At 35.3% G+C, this 12,228-nt stretch overlaps 1 protein-coding gene across 10 annotated transcripts in view; it reads left to right on the forward strand.

Annotated features, from left to right (window-relative positions):
- ESRRG (estrogen-related receptor gamma) overlaps positions 1 to 12,228 on the forward strand; it is a 683,317-nt gene that overhangs the window by 287,658 nt on the left and 383,431 nt on the right. For 5 of the 10 annotated variants that reach the window (XM_011987382.1, XM_011987394.1, XM_011987385.1 and 2 more), the window contains exon 3: positions 4,264 to 4,381. The exons of the other annotated variants lie outside the window; for them this stretch is intronic. The gene's annotated coding sequence lies outside the window, so the exon portion shown is untranslated. The remainder of the gene's footprint in view (positions 1 to 4,263; positions 4,382 to 12,228) is intronic. 10 annotated transcript variants of the gene reach the window in all.

A 12,228-nucleotide genomic window follows, 5' to 3' on the forward strand; every position in this document is an offset into this window, starting at 1 on the left:
CCGAACTGATTTTGAAAAAGAATAAACTTAGAGGAATCATACTTTCTGATTTTAAGACTTACTATATAGCTACACTAATCAAGAGCATGTGGTACTGAAATAGACAATTACCAATGAATCTCAATGAGAATCCAGAAATAAACTCACACAAATATGACCAATTATGTTTTTACAATGGTACAAAAGCAATTTTGTCCTTTCAGCAAATGATGTTGGAACAACTGAACATCAATAGGGGGGAAAAAGTTAAACCTTCACCTAAACCTCACATCTTATACAAAAATTAACTCAAAACTTAAAAGTGAACCAAAATCTAGAAGTAAAACATAAAACCATAAAATGTTTAGAAGACAACGTAAGAGAAAATTATCATTATCTAGGGTTAGGCAAAAAATTCTTAAATATGACGCTAAAAATATAATCTATAAAACAAAAAAGTGATAAGTTGGTCTCCAACAACATTTAAAATGTTTGCACTCTCACTATTAAGAAAATGAAAGGACAATTCTCTTGCTGAGAGAAAATATTTACAAAGCACATAGCAGACAAAGCTCTTATAACAAGAGTAAATAAGGAATTTGCAAGACTGGGTAGTAAGAAAACTAACAACCTAACTTTAAAATGTGCAAAAGACTTGAACAGACGTTTTAAGAAAGGAAATATATGAAATGCATATAAACACATGAAAAAACATTCAACATCATTAGTTATGTGGAAAATGCATGTTAAAATATTGATGAAATTTTTTAAGTATCACTAGAATGGCTAATTTTTTAAAGCGTGACAATACCAAGTGCTGAAGAGACTGTAGAGCAACTGAAACTTGTACACATTGCTGATAGAAATGCAAAATGAAACAGCCACTCTGGAAAAGAACTCAGCCCTTTTTAGACAAAGTTAAACATGACGTACTGTGGGATGCAGAAATCCCACTCCTGGATAGCTACATTTGAGAAATAGAAAATGTATGATCACATAAAAATCTGTATATAATTGTTTATAGCAGCGCTATTTGTAATTGTCCAAAACTGTAAATAATGTGAATGTCCTTCAAGGGTGAATGGATAGATAAACTGTGGTGCGTCCATACAATGAAACGCTACTCAGTGGTAGTAAAGAACAAACTATCTGCCTGGCGCGGTGGCACATGCCCGTAATCCCAGCACTTTGGGAGGCCAAGGGCGGGTGGCTCAACTGAGATCAGTAGATTGTGACCAGCTTGACTAACATGGTGAAACCCCATCTCTACTAAATACAAATAAATGGTGTATTACAGGCATGGTGGCACATGCCTGTAATCCGAGCTACTTGGGAGGCTGAGACAGGAGAATCACTTGAACTCGGGAGGCGGAGGTTGTAGTGAGCCCAGATCATTCCATTGCACTCCAGCCTGGGTGACAGGAGCGAAACTCTGTCTCAAAAAGAAAAAGAACAAAGTATCAATACATACAACAATTTGGACAAATCTTCATGCTGAGTGAGAGGCCAGTCTCAAAAGGTGACATACTGTGGTATCCCATTTTATGACATTCACAAAAAGATAAAATTGTACTGCTGGAGACAGATCAGTGGTTGCCAGGAGTTAGGGGTGACAGGCAATTTGCCTATAAAGGAATTGCTAGTAAGAGTTTTGTAGGTCAGGGAATTGTTTTGTACCCCAATTCTTGTGATATTTACATTAACCTATTCATGTGTCAAGATTCATAGGACTGTACACCAAAACATTATGCTGTATTATAATTTAGAAAACAAAATTTTTACACTGACAAGAAAAAATAACCTTAGCACCATGGAATTGCAGTCTAGTGGAGAAGAGGTCGGGAAGAGACGACAGTAGATAAAATCAATGTCTCAAATAAACAGAATTGGACTTGGACTTACAAAGCATGCTAATAAGTGTGTTTAGAGTCTTTTTTTCTTACAAATTTAAGAATGATAGCTTATCAGTTTTTCTGCAGTGAAATAGTTGCTTTCAAATTAACAGGAATTCACAAAGATATTTTATCTTAAGTAGTTAAATATCTCCTATGAAAATTTGTTTCAATATTCATTTACTTAGAGAAACCTTTCTTCATAAATATATGAAGAGAAATATCTGCCCAAACTTCAAAATTATTATAAACTTAAGATAATGACATTTGGATTGACTTTCTGGTTATTGCTGAGAATTTGGCTGTGTAAAAATGAAAGGTTAGAAAAATATTATCAAAGCAAAAGGACAATTCTTTTGATAAATGATTTGAATTAAATTATGTCTCCCTCTCAGTTATTTTCTGTGCACACTTACGGTTTTTACAAGATGTTGGACAAGTGATTTTGTTCTATGCCTCAGTTTTCCTGTATGCATTCTTGAAGCTAATATACTTCCTGAGACCATGTCAGCATGCATGTTGCATACATACTGAAACAGAAGACTCAAAGGTCTTTGAAGAAGAGCACCAGGATCACAAAGTTTCATCGTTTTATTTTTTAAAACCAAATATATCTTTTCATCATTTCACAGTTTGAAGACTGATGAAGAAAATGTCAGAAACTTACAATTATGGAAATTAAAATATTTAAAGTTAAAAACTGTCTATGTAGCAGAAAATAAAGAAGAGAGATTAGTTTATGCTCTCTTTTTAAGTTTGAAAACCCACATCAAAAAATGAAAGAAAATCTAATCACAGATGCCAGAGTTTGAAGACTATAAGAAAAGCCACGTGGAGGAAGAAATATGGACATACTTTAAGCTCTTTTAAAAGATACAGAGATTAGCCAGGTGTGGTGATGAGTACCTGTAGTCCCAGCTACCCGGGAGGCTAAAGTGAGAGGATCACCTAAGCCTAGGAGGTCAAGACTGCAATGAGCTGAGGCTGCACCATTGCACTCCTCAAAGAAAAAAAAAGAAAGAAAGATAAAGATGTCATGAGATATAGATATTTCTACCACATTGGGAGAGCTAGTATATATGATTTTAGTATGGTTGTTTTAAGAAAGTAGATCTTCAGTAGAAACTAATGTGCATGCTTGCTGCTTTCCCCTAAAAAACACATATTTCAATATTGATAAGAACATATATAGTTAAATAACATTAAGAACAATCTTTAAAATGTCATTGTATTGCTATAGTTGCACCATATAAAGGAGATGTACATATGTATCACATTGGATGTGAACACCTCAACTGTGGTCACTTACTACATTGTCCAATAAAATGTGTGTATGTATGTACATGGCTTGTATGGAGAACTGTTTAATAAATATGTTGATTACTTGATAGCATGTTTTACAATATTACTTTTCATAAAAATGAGAGACATGATATTTGCTGCTGTTAAACAGCATGTTCACAATATTTGCATTTACTGAGCAAGAGCTAATGGTAACAGAATTTCTGTGTTAACACAAATATCTGGGCAGCTTATTTCAAGCACAGTTTATAATTATACATTCTAAAGATAAACTGAAGACTCTGCAAAATGTCATGTCTGCTTTTGGATGGCCTTTCCTTAAACATTTTTGTTGGCACTACTATAAAGCGTTAAGACTCTGGAACTTGTACAATATAGGAAAAAAGAATGTTATATTAGGTATGGTTATAAAAGATGCTAATATTATCCAATATAGGGACTCAGCACATAGAGAATGCAAAGAAAACCTTAGCTCTGATTTCTCAAAAGGAATGCCATTGTAAGAGACGTTTCTAGTGTCACGAGAGAAATTCAGTACTTTCCTTCTTAACATTATTAGTCAAGGGGTGAAAGTAAAATCTTGAAAATTAAATGATCCATTGGATTATATTTTTAATGTGCATTGGAATTTTGTATTGTTCTAAGTGCTAAACAAGTGTACCATGTTTGCTTTTTAAGTTTACTACTTTTCCCTCTTTTAATTGTAACAAAGTTTTCAGAGACAAAAAATGAAAAAAGACCAGCAGTCCCAATTGTGCTATGAAGCAAGGTAGGAAGCTTGGCCAGTTTCCACTACAGCATACTTTGTAAATGTGTTCCTTAAACCCTTAAGGTAAGACTTAAAAAAAGAAAAAAAAAAAAAAAAAAAAGGACAGTTGTCAAGGATGGTTGATTTTTAAGGCTTAACTACCTGAGCAATGTTCATTTAAAATAACATATGAGTCTCAATCCAAATGATCTAAGCTGAGCAAACGGCCGCTTTGTCCTTCCTTTCCAAAGGAAGTTCTGAGGTGCTACGAAATCTATGAGAGTGAAATTTCTTTGGTTAGTGCTCTTTATTCCTTTGTGATAATTTTTTTTTTCTGCATAGCTTTAAAAAATTGAAGCCTATTGGAAACCTTCTTATAAGAAACCTTCCTAGTCAGAGAGTTCAACTTTTTTCTTTTCTTCATTCATGAAAATGCAGATCCACTGAGAAAGGGAATAAAGTAAAAGTGTCATTTTCCCTTGGGAATCAGGTTTTTCTGTCAGAGGAATAAAGGCCTTTCTTTCCAGGTCAATTCCTGCTGTGCTGAAGGCTGGGAATCATTATGCCCTTTGGGTGTGGGCCCCAGCTATGGGCCTCTGTGATGGTGGTAGAATCTGGAAGTCAGAAGCCCACATCCTAGATCAGCTGCTTTGCTGGGCTGACTTTCCTCAGTGTGATCCTGCATCCCAAAGTCCTGACTTCCCCAGAGAACTCGGGGTGTTCTCCCAACGTGCTGGGCTTCTGAGAAGAATCTCCTTAGGTGGGCAGCCCCAGATGCCTCCTTCTTAAGTTGATCTAAGTGACTCCACCCTGACTATCAACCCCCAAGTGTGAAAGGTCACAGTTACTACTGAGAGAAACACCGAGTTGTTCCTAACTCCTTTGCTTTCTTAGAACACGTTTGCTTCTGGTTGAAATGAACATTTTCAGTGTTTTTTTTGTTTTTTTGTTTTTTTTTTTTCTGTATCGTTTTTGTTTTTTATTTTCTTAAATCTCTGTTTTGGCTGAAGCATTACCACAGAAGTCTAGTGTCATTCAAAAGTACAATTGGAAGCTTTGAATGTAACCCTCATCCAATAGCAGGCATTTAAAAAATCACTCTCATAAATGTTTTAAATGTGTTCCAAACAGCACTGACCTCCTCAATAGATAATTTTGTTAAAGGACTGGGCTTTGTCTGTTTTTTTTGTTTGTTTTGTTTTTTTTTTCTGACTTGTTGATTTAGAGACCAGCTGCCTCATAGGAAATTGTGATCAAAAGCTATAAAAGCAGACCATAAATATGTCAAATGCATGAGTAGGAATTGGGAAACTTGATTTGTCCTGTGATTCAATCTGGGTTAAAGATTGGTGCCACTTGAAATTACTATCCTTACGGAAGTCATTAACAACCCCCCAAATGTTTGTATGTGCCTGTATGCAAGTGTATGTTATATATTTACAATTTCATCCCATGTTCTGTCTCTCCAGTTTTATGATTCTAGATTTGGTGACCTCTGACTCCTCCTTCTCTATTCCTAACACTGTGTAACTCAGAGAGGATCAGGGAAGCTAGGATGTCCCAAATGCAATTTCATTACATTAAAGAGAATACATTATTTAAGAAGTAGAAAAAATGGGATGAGTGTGATAAAATGATTTAGTGCAGGATGGCGGATGCAGTAGAGACAAGGAGCACAGACGACGAGCTTCCTGTGCAGCAGGGTGAGCGTGAAGTGTGCCCAGGAAAGTTCTGCAAATAAGTACTGTCTAGCCCGGCCTTAAAAGGCAGATTAGAATTAGCCAGATGAAAGTGAGCAGGTAGGACAAAAAGTGTCGCAGAGGGAATAGCAAAGAACAAAGCCTATGACTCCCGAGAAAGAAAAACTACTTTTATTTATTTTAAACCTACAATAATAACTGTTTCTCAAAAGGGTATAGGAGACGAATAATTGACATATGGCAGAAAGTGGGAATAAAAGGTTTGGCTAATTGGACTATACCCTCCCCCTATTCTTAACTTATTCACTGGTTTGATATTTAATTGCTCTCTAAGAGGATATTGACTGACTCTAAACCAGTGAATTCTGCAACTAGGTAGTATGAGATCTACTTGAAAAACATGGAATTTTCAGTAGGAACATAGTAAAATTTTGAAGGAAAGAAATTCTGAGAATAAAATAAGATTTTATTCACTTGAATTCTATTTCATGGTGAGCTTAAGGAAAAGAGAAAGCTTTTCAAAAAATGCTATAATTTCTCTCTTTTCTAAATTGGCCCTTTATTCTATATTGTCCTATTCTCATATATATCAATGATTCTAAAAGTGTGGTCCTGGGACCAGCACCATCACCTTTCACAGAGAGCCTGTTAGAAATGCAAATCCTTAAGCCCCATCCCAGGCCCACTGAATCAGAAACTCTGGGCATTGGGCGCACCAATCTATGTTTTTCCACTCCCTCCAGGTGATTCTCATGGGTATCAAAGTTTGAGAATCACTGATCTCTACTTTTCATGTATTTTGTACAAAACACTTTATATTATCTTCTTATTCATTACATTAATTTTGTAGGCATGTTTTCTCTCAATAATTAACTTTTGAATTCCTTATGGACAGTAATCCTATCTTTGTTTGTACCAGCTCTATGAGATATAACTGAAATACCATAATCTACATATTACAGTATACAGTTGGATCCATCTTGACATACATATACATCCATGAAACCCATACCTTAAATCAACATAATAAACAGGGATCTCACCCCAAAAGTTTTCTTTTATAATCCTTTTCTCTGACCCCTTTACTGACCTACTTCCCCCATCTCAAGGGTAATCACTTATCTGCTTTTTGCCTGTATGGATAAGTCTGCATTTTGTGGAGTTTCATGTAAGTGAAATCCTACCATATGTATTCTTTTTTATCTGGTTTATCTCAATCAGCATAATTATGTTAACATATATCTCTGTTGTTGAATCAATAGTTAGTTCCTTTTTATTACTGAAGTACCATCAAATTGTATAAGCTACAATGTGTTTATTCAGTTACTGTCAGTGGATTTTTGTGTTATTTTAACCTGGTCTTTGGGGGGGATCACGAGGTCAGAAGTTTGAGACCTGGCCTGAAACCCCATCTCTACTAAAAATACAAAAATTAGCTGGGCGTAGTGGCGTGCACTTGTAATCCCAGCTACTCAGGAGGCTGAGGCAGGAGAATCACTTGAACCCAGGAGACGGAGGTCGCAGTGAGCCAAGATCACGCCACTGCACTCCAGCCGGGGCAACAGAGCAAGACTCCATCTAAAAAAAAAAAAAAAAATGAAGCTGTCACAAGTCTTTGCGTGGACATAGACTTTCATTGCTCTTTGGTAAAAACCTGAGAGCAGATCATATATTAAGCGTATGTTTAACTTTTCAGAAAACTGTCAAGCTGTTTGTATTCCAAAGTAGGATCACTTTACACTCTCAGTAGCAGTGTATGAGAATTACACTTGCTCCAAATTCTTAGTTTGATCAGACTTTTCAACTGTATTCATTCTAATAGATACGTAGTAGTATGTTGTAGTTTTAATTTGCATTCCCCTAATGACTAATGATGTTGAGCATCTTTTCATGTGCTCATTTCTCATTCGTATATCTTCTTTGTTGAAGTTTCTGTTCTAATCTTCTGCCTACTTTTGTTTTAGGTTTTTTGTTTTCTTCTTATTGAGTTTTGATAATTCCTTCTATGTTCTAGATATAAACCCTTTATATGATTTTATGATTTGCAATATATTCTGCTAGTGTTGGCTTGTCTTTTCATTCTCACAACAGTGTCTTTTAAAGAGTATACATTTTTAATTTTTATGAAGTCTATTAATTTGATATTTTATGGGTTATGCTTTTCATATTGTACCTAAAAGAAAAAAATTTTGACTAACCCAGGTTACAAGGGTTTTTCTCATGTGTTTTTATTTTTGTGGGGAACATGTAGTTGAGTTTTGCTTTTTTGTCCAATCTAACAATCTCTACTTTTTAATTATTTTTTGCTTTTAGTACTTTTAATTGACATATAATAATTATACATATGAGATGTAGTGTGATATTTTGATACATATATACAATGTGTAATGATCAATGTAAGGATAATTAGCATATTCACCACTTCAAACATTTAGCATGTATTTGTATTGGAAACATTCAAAATTGTCTCTTTTAGCTATTTAAAAATATACAATAAATTATTGTGAATTATACCCTGTAATTCTATAGACTATTACTTTTTAATTAGAATATTTAGACCACTTATATTTAATGTGTTTATTGATATGGTTAGGTTTAAATCTATCATTTTTCTATTTATTTTTTATTTATTTCATCTTTTTTGTTTTATTTCTCTTCATATTTTTACCTTCTTTTGGACTAATTGAATAAATTGTATGATTCCATTTTATGAATTCAGTTGGCTTATTAGCTATAACTCTTTGCTTTATTATTTTAGGATTTATAGTATACATATTTTACTTATCACAGACTACATTCAACTCTACCTCTTCATTTATCATTTGAGATTTACAATAATATATTTCCATGTTTCTTCCCTCGACCTCTGTGCTATTCTTTTCACGTTTTGCTCTTACATTTATTATAAACCCCACACTACATTGTTATTGTGATTTTTGTTTAAATAGTACATTGTTAAAGAGATGTACTACTAATAATAACAAATAAATTAACCCACGTAGTTACCATTTCTGGTGTTCTTCATTCTTTTCTGTAACTTCATATATCCATCTGTTATCATTTTCTTTCTGTCACAAGGACTTCCTTGAACATTTTTGTAGTGCAGTTATGCTTGTGATGAATTATTTTCAGCCTTTGTATATATGTAAAAATATATTTTGTTGTTTTTGTTTTCAAAAACTACATTTCAAATTCTCAGTTGACAGTTTTTTCTTTCTTTGAGTATATTGTTCCAATATATTGTCTTCTTGCTTTCACTCTTTCCAATGAGAAGTATCTATTTTATTTACCTTCAGGTCTCCACATAGTGTCTTCTGTCTCTGGCTACTTTTGAGATTTTATACTTTACCAGTCATTCTGAACAACTAAGTTATGATATGCCCTGGTGTCATTTTCTTTATGTTTCTTATTTGGGGATTTGCAGAGCTTCACTAATCTGTAGGCTTATAAATCTCCCTTGCCTCCAATTTGGGGACATATAAAATATAGTTATAATAATTGTTTTAATGTCTTTGTCTGCTATTTTTTTCTTTCCTTCCCTTCCTCCCTCCCTCCCTCCCTCCCTCCCTCTCTCTCTCTCTCTCTCTCTCTTTCTTTCTTTCTTTCTTTCTTTCTTTCTTTCTTTCTTTCTTTCTTTCTTTCTTTCTTTCTCTCTCTCTCTCTCTCTTTCTTTCTTTCTTTCTTTCTTTCTTTCTTTCTTTCTTTCTTTCTTTCTTTCTTTCTTTCTTTCTTTCGACAGAGTCTCGCTCTGTCACTCAGGCTGGAGTACAGTGGCGAGATCTTGCCTCACTGCAACTCTGCTTCCCAGATTTAAGCAATTCTTCTGTCTCAGCCTCATGAATAGCCAGGATTACAAGCATGTGCCACCATGCCCAGCTAAGTTTTTGTATTTTTAGTGGAGACGGGGTTTCACCCTGTTGACCAGGCTGGTCTCGAACTCCTGGCCTCAAGTGATCTGTCCACCTTGGCCTGCTAAAATGTTGGGATTACAGGAATGAGTCACTGCACCTGGCCTTTGTCTGCTATATCTAACATGTAGGTCGCTTTGGGGTCTGTTTCAATTGATTGGTTTTTTCCTTCTCACTTTTGGATTATATGTGCCTGCTTCTTTTGAGTGACTGGTAACTTTGATCGGATGCCAGACGTTGAGAATTCTATCTTCTCATATGTTGGATATTTTGTATTTCTGTTAATATCCTTAGCTTTTTCTGGAATGCAGTTATTTGGAAGTAGTTTCATCCTTTAGATTCTTACTTTTAAGATTTGTTAGGTAGATGGGAACAGGGCTCAGTCTACAGCTAATTATTTACCATTTTTGAGTAAAGACCTGTCTGTGTACCCCACCTACTGTACCATGAATCATGAGGTTTCCCAATCTGGGTGATGAGAGCAAGCACTATTCCTGGTCTTATGTAAGCACTGTGCACTAGTACCTCTAAACTTTTTAATGATTCCTTTTCCAGACTTCAGTAGTTTCCTTGCATGCATGCGCTGTTTAATATTCAGTTGAACACTTGAAAAGGACTATCTGCAAATCTCCAGAGTTCTCTATCTTTGCAGCAACGTCTTCTCTAGTACTCTATTCTACTCTTGCCTTGATTTTCTGAGCCTCTTAGATGTGTCTCCTGAATGGAAGGAGTCTGTTGGCCTCTGCCTAACTTCACCTTTTTGCATTTGGCCTGGAGCCTCTCTCAAGGGAGTGAGCTGAGATGATCATAAGTCTTACCTTATTTGTTTCTAATCTCTTAGAGATCACTATATCTCTTTACCTCATTCTAGGATCTTACACATTGTTCTGGGTATTTTGTTTGTGTTTTTATTATTTTAAATGGGAGGGTTAGTCTGGTCTTTGTTGCTTTATCTTGGTTAAATGCGGAAGCTACTGATCCTATTTGATGCTTATTTTACATAGTAGAGTTTCTCACACAGCACTGGAAGATAAAGTAATAATACACATTCACATTTATTGAGTATTTTTCTAAACATTATACATGGACTTACTTGATTGTCACAACAACGTCTGTATTTTACAGATGCAAAACTGAGGAATTAATGGCTGGTCCAAAGGTCCATGCCAACTAGGGTCAGAGCCAGTATATCAGTACAGGTTGCCTGAACTCATCTCTTAACCTTGCTTCACAGAACTGCTCTCTTTTACAAGATGCCACCATGGAAAGTCACCTTAAGAATGGGTCAAGCTGGGGACATTTATTGAGTGTCTTCTATGTGATCAGTACTGTGATTCAAATCTCAACTCTGCCACTTAGGCCAGTCACCAAATCTTCCTGGGCCTCAGTTTCCTCATTTGTAATCAGAGAATGATCATCCCTGCCAAGAGAGTTCTTGTGAGAATGCAATAAAAAGGCAAATGTGAAGAAGCTAGGATAGTGTCTGGCCCCTTTACCAAAAACTTGCTGAGTAAATATGTTAGGTCTGGCCATGCCCAGCATTTGAGAGTCACTCACTACTAATCAGAAAATAAAGCTTTCAGTACAACTCTAATGAGGTCACACAACAACTTTATTTAATTAATTATTTTATTTTATTTTTGAGATGGAGTTTCACTCTTGCTACCCAGGCTGGAGTGCAATGACACGATCTCGGCTCACTGCAACCTCGGCTTCCTGGGTTCAAGTGATTCTTCTGCCTCAGCCTCCCAAGTAGCTGGGATTACAGGCACCTGCCACCACACATGGCTAATTTTTTGTATTCTTTTAGTAGAGATGCGGTTTCACCTTGTTGGCCAGGATAGTCTCCAACTCCTAACCTCAGGCAATTCACCTGCCTTGGCCTCCCAAAGTGCTGGGATTACAGGCGTGAGCCACCATGCCCAGCCTTAATTATTTATTTTAATTACAATGTATTATGATTTAATTTTCAGAGAGTTTTCATATCCATCTTCTCATTTCATCTTTACAATTGTGCTTGAAAAAGGAGCTATTTTTCTCCTTATAAATGAAGAAACTGACACTCAGAGAGTTTACAAGATTTGGTTGAGACCCAAGATTCACAGGTTTCAGGGCCAAGGTTGCAACTCAGACTTTCTGACTTATTTTAGTTCTCCTTATACCATGGGGGAAACGTCAGTCAAAATTTGAAAATTTTTTTAAGAAAGTTAGTGAACTTTTATGTGGGTATATTTATATTCTGTATGTTATAATTAAAGCTCAAATAAAGGGTATTTTTCCAGTAAATGGGTATGTTGTATTTGGTGAATGAATCCTTATATTGCTAAGAATGAAGGGACATTTTTTTTTTCTTACTCTGGATTTGTGGAAAATTAGCATCTGGACTACACTTAGTTTTCAGAATGCCCTGTGACTCTCTGGCATGGTCCCCAGAGAAGATGAGATACACAGAGTTGTAGAATTTGATTTTTCTTTCTCTTTCTAGACTTTTATATTGTGTGCATTTTTAAAGAATACTTTTAATGTCTATTTTTAAATATGATACTATGTGGATGATATTGGTACATTTCGTTTTATGTGTCCAGAATTTAAACCTGCAGGCAATAGGAGTGTTGAAGTGAAATTGGCCCTAGACAGTTAATAAATTCTAAGCAGAGATGCATAAATCAGCAAAGGGTATTTTTTAAATTTTTTTTTTT

This window comes from Mandrillus leucophaeus, unplaced genomic scaffold (assembly GCF_000951045.1).
Source record: "Mandrillus leucophaeus isolate KB7577 unplaced genomic scaffold, Mleu.le_1.0 Scaffold309, whole genome shotgun sequence".
In the NCBI taxonomy this organism is placed as follows: Eukaryota; Metazoa; Chordata; class Mammalia; order Primates; family Cercopithecidae; genus Mandrillus; species Mandrillus leucophaeus.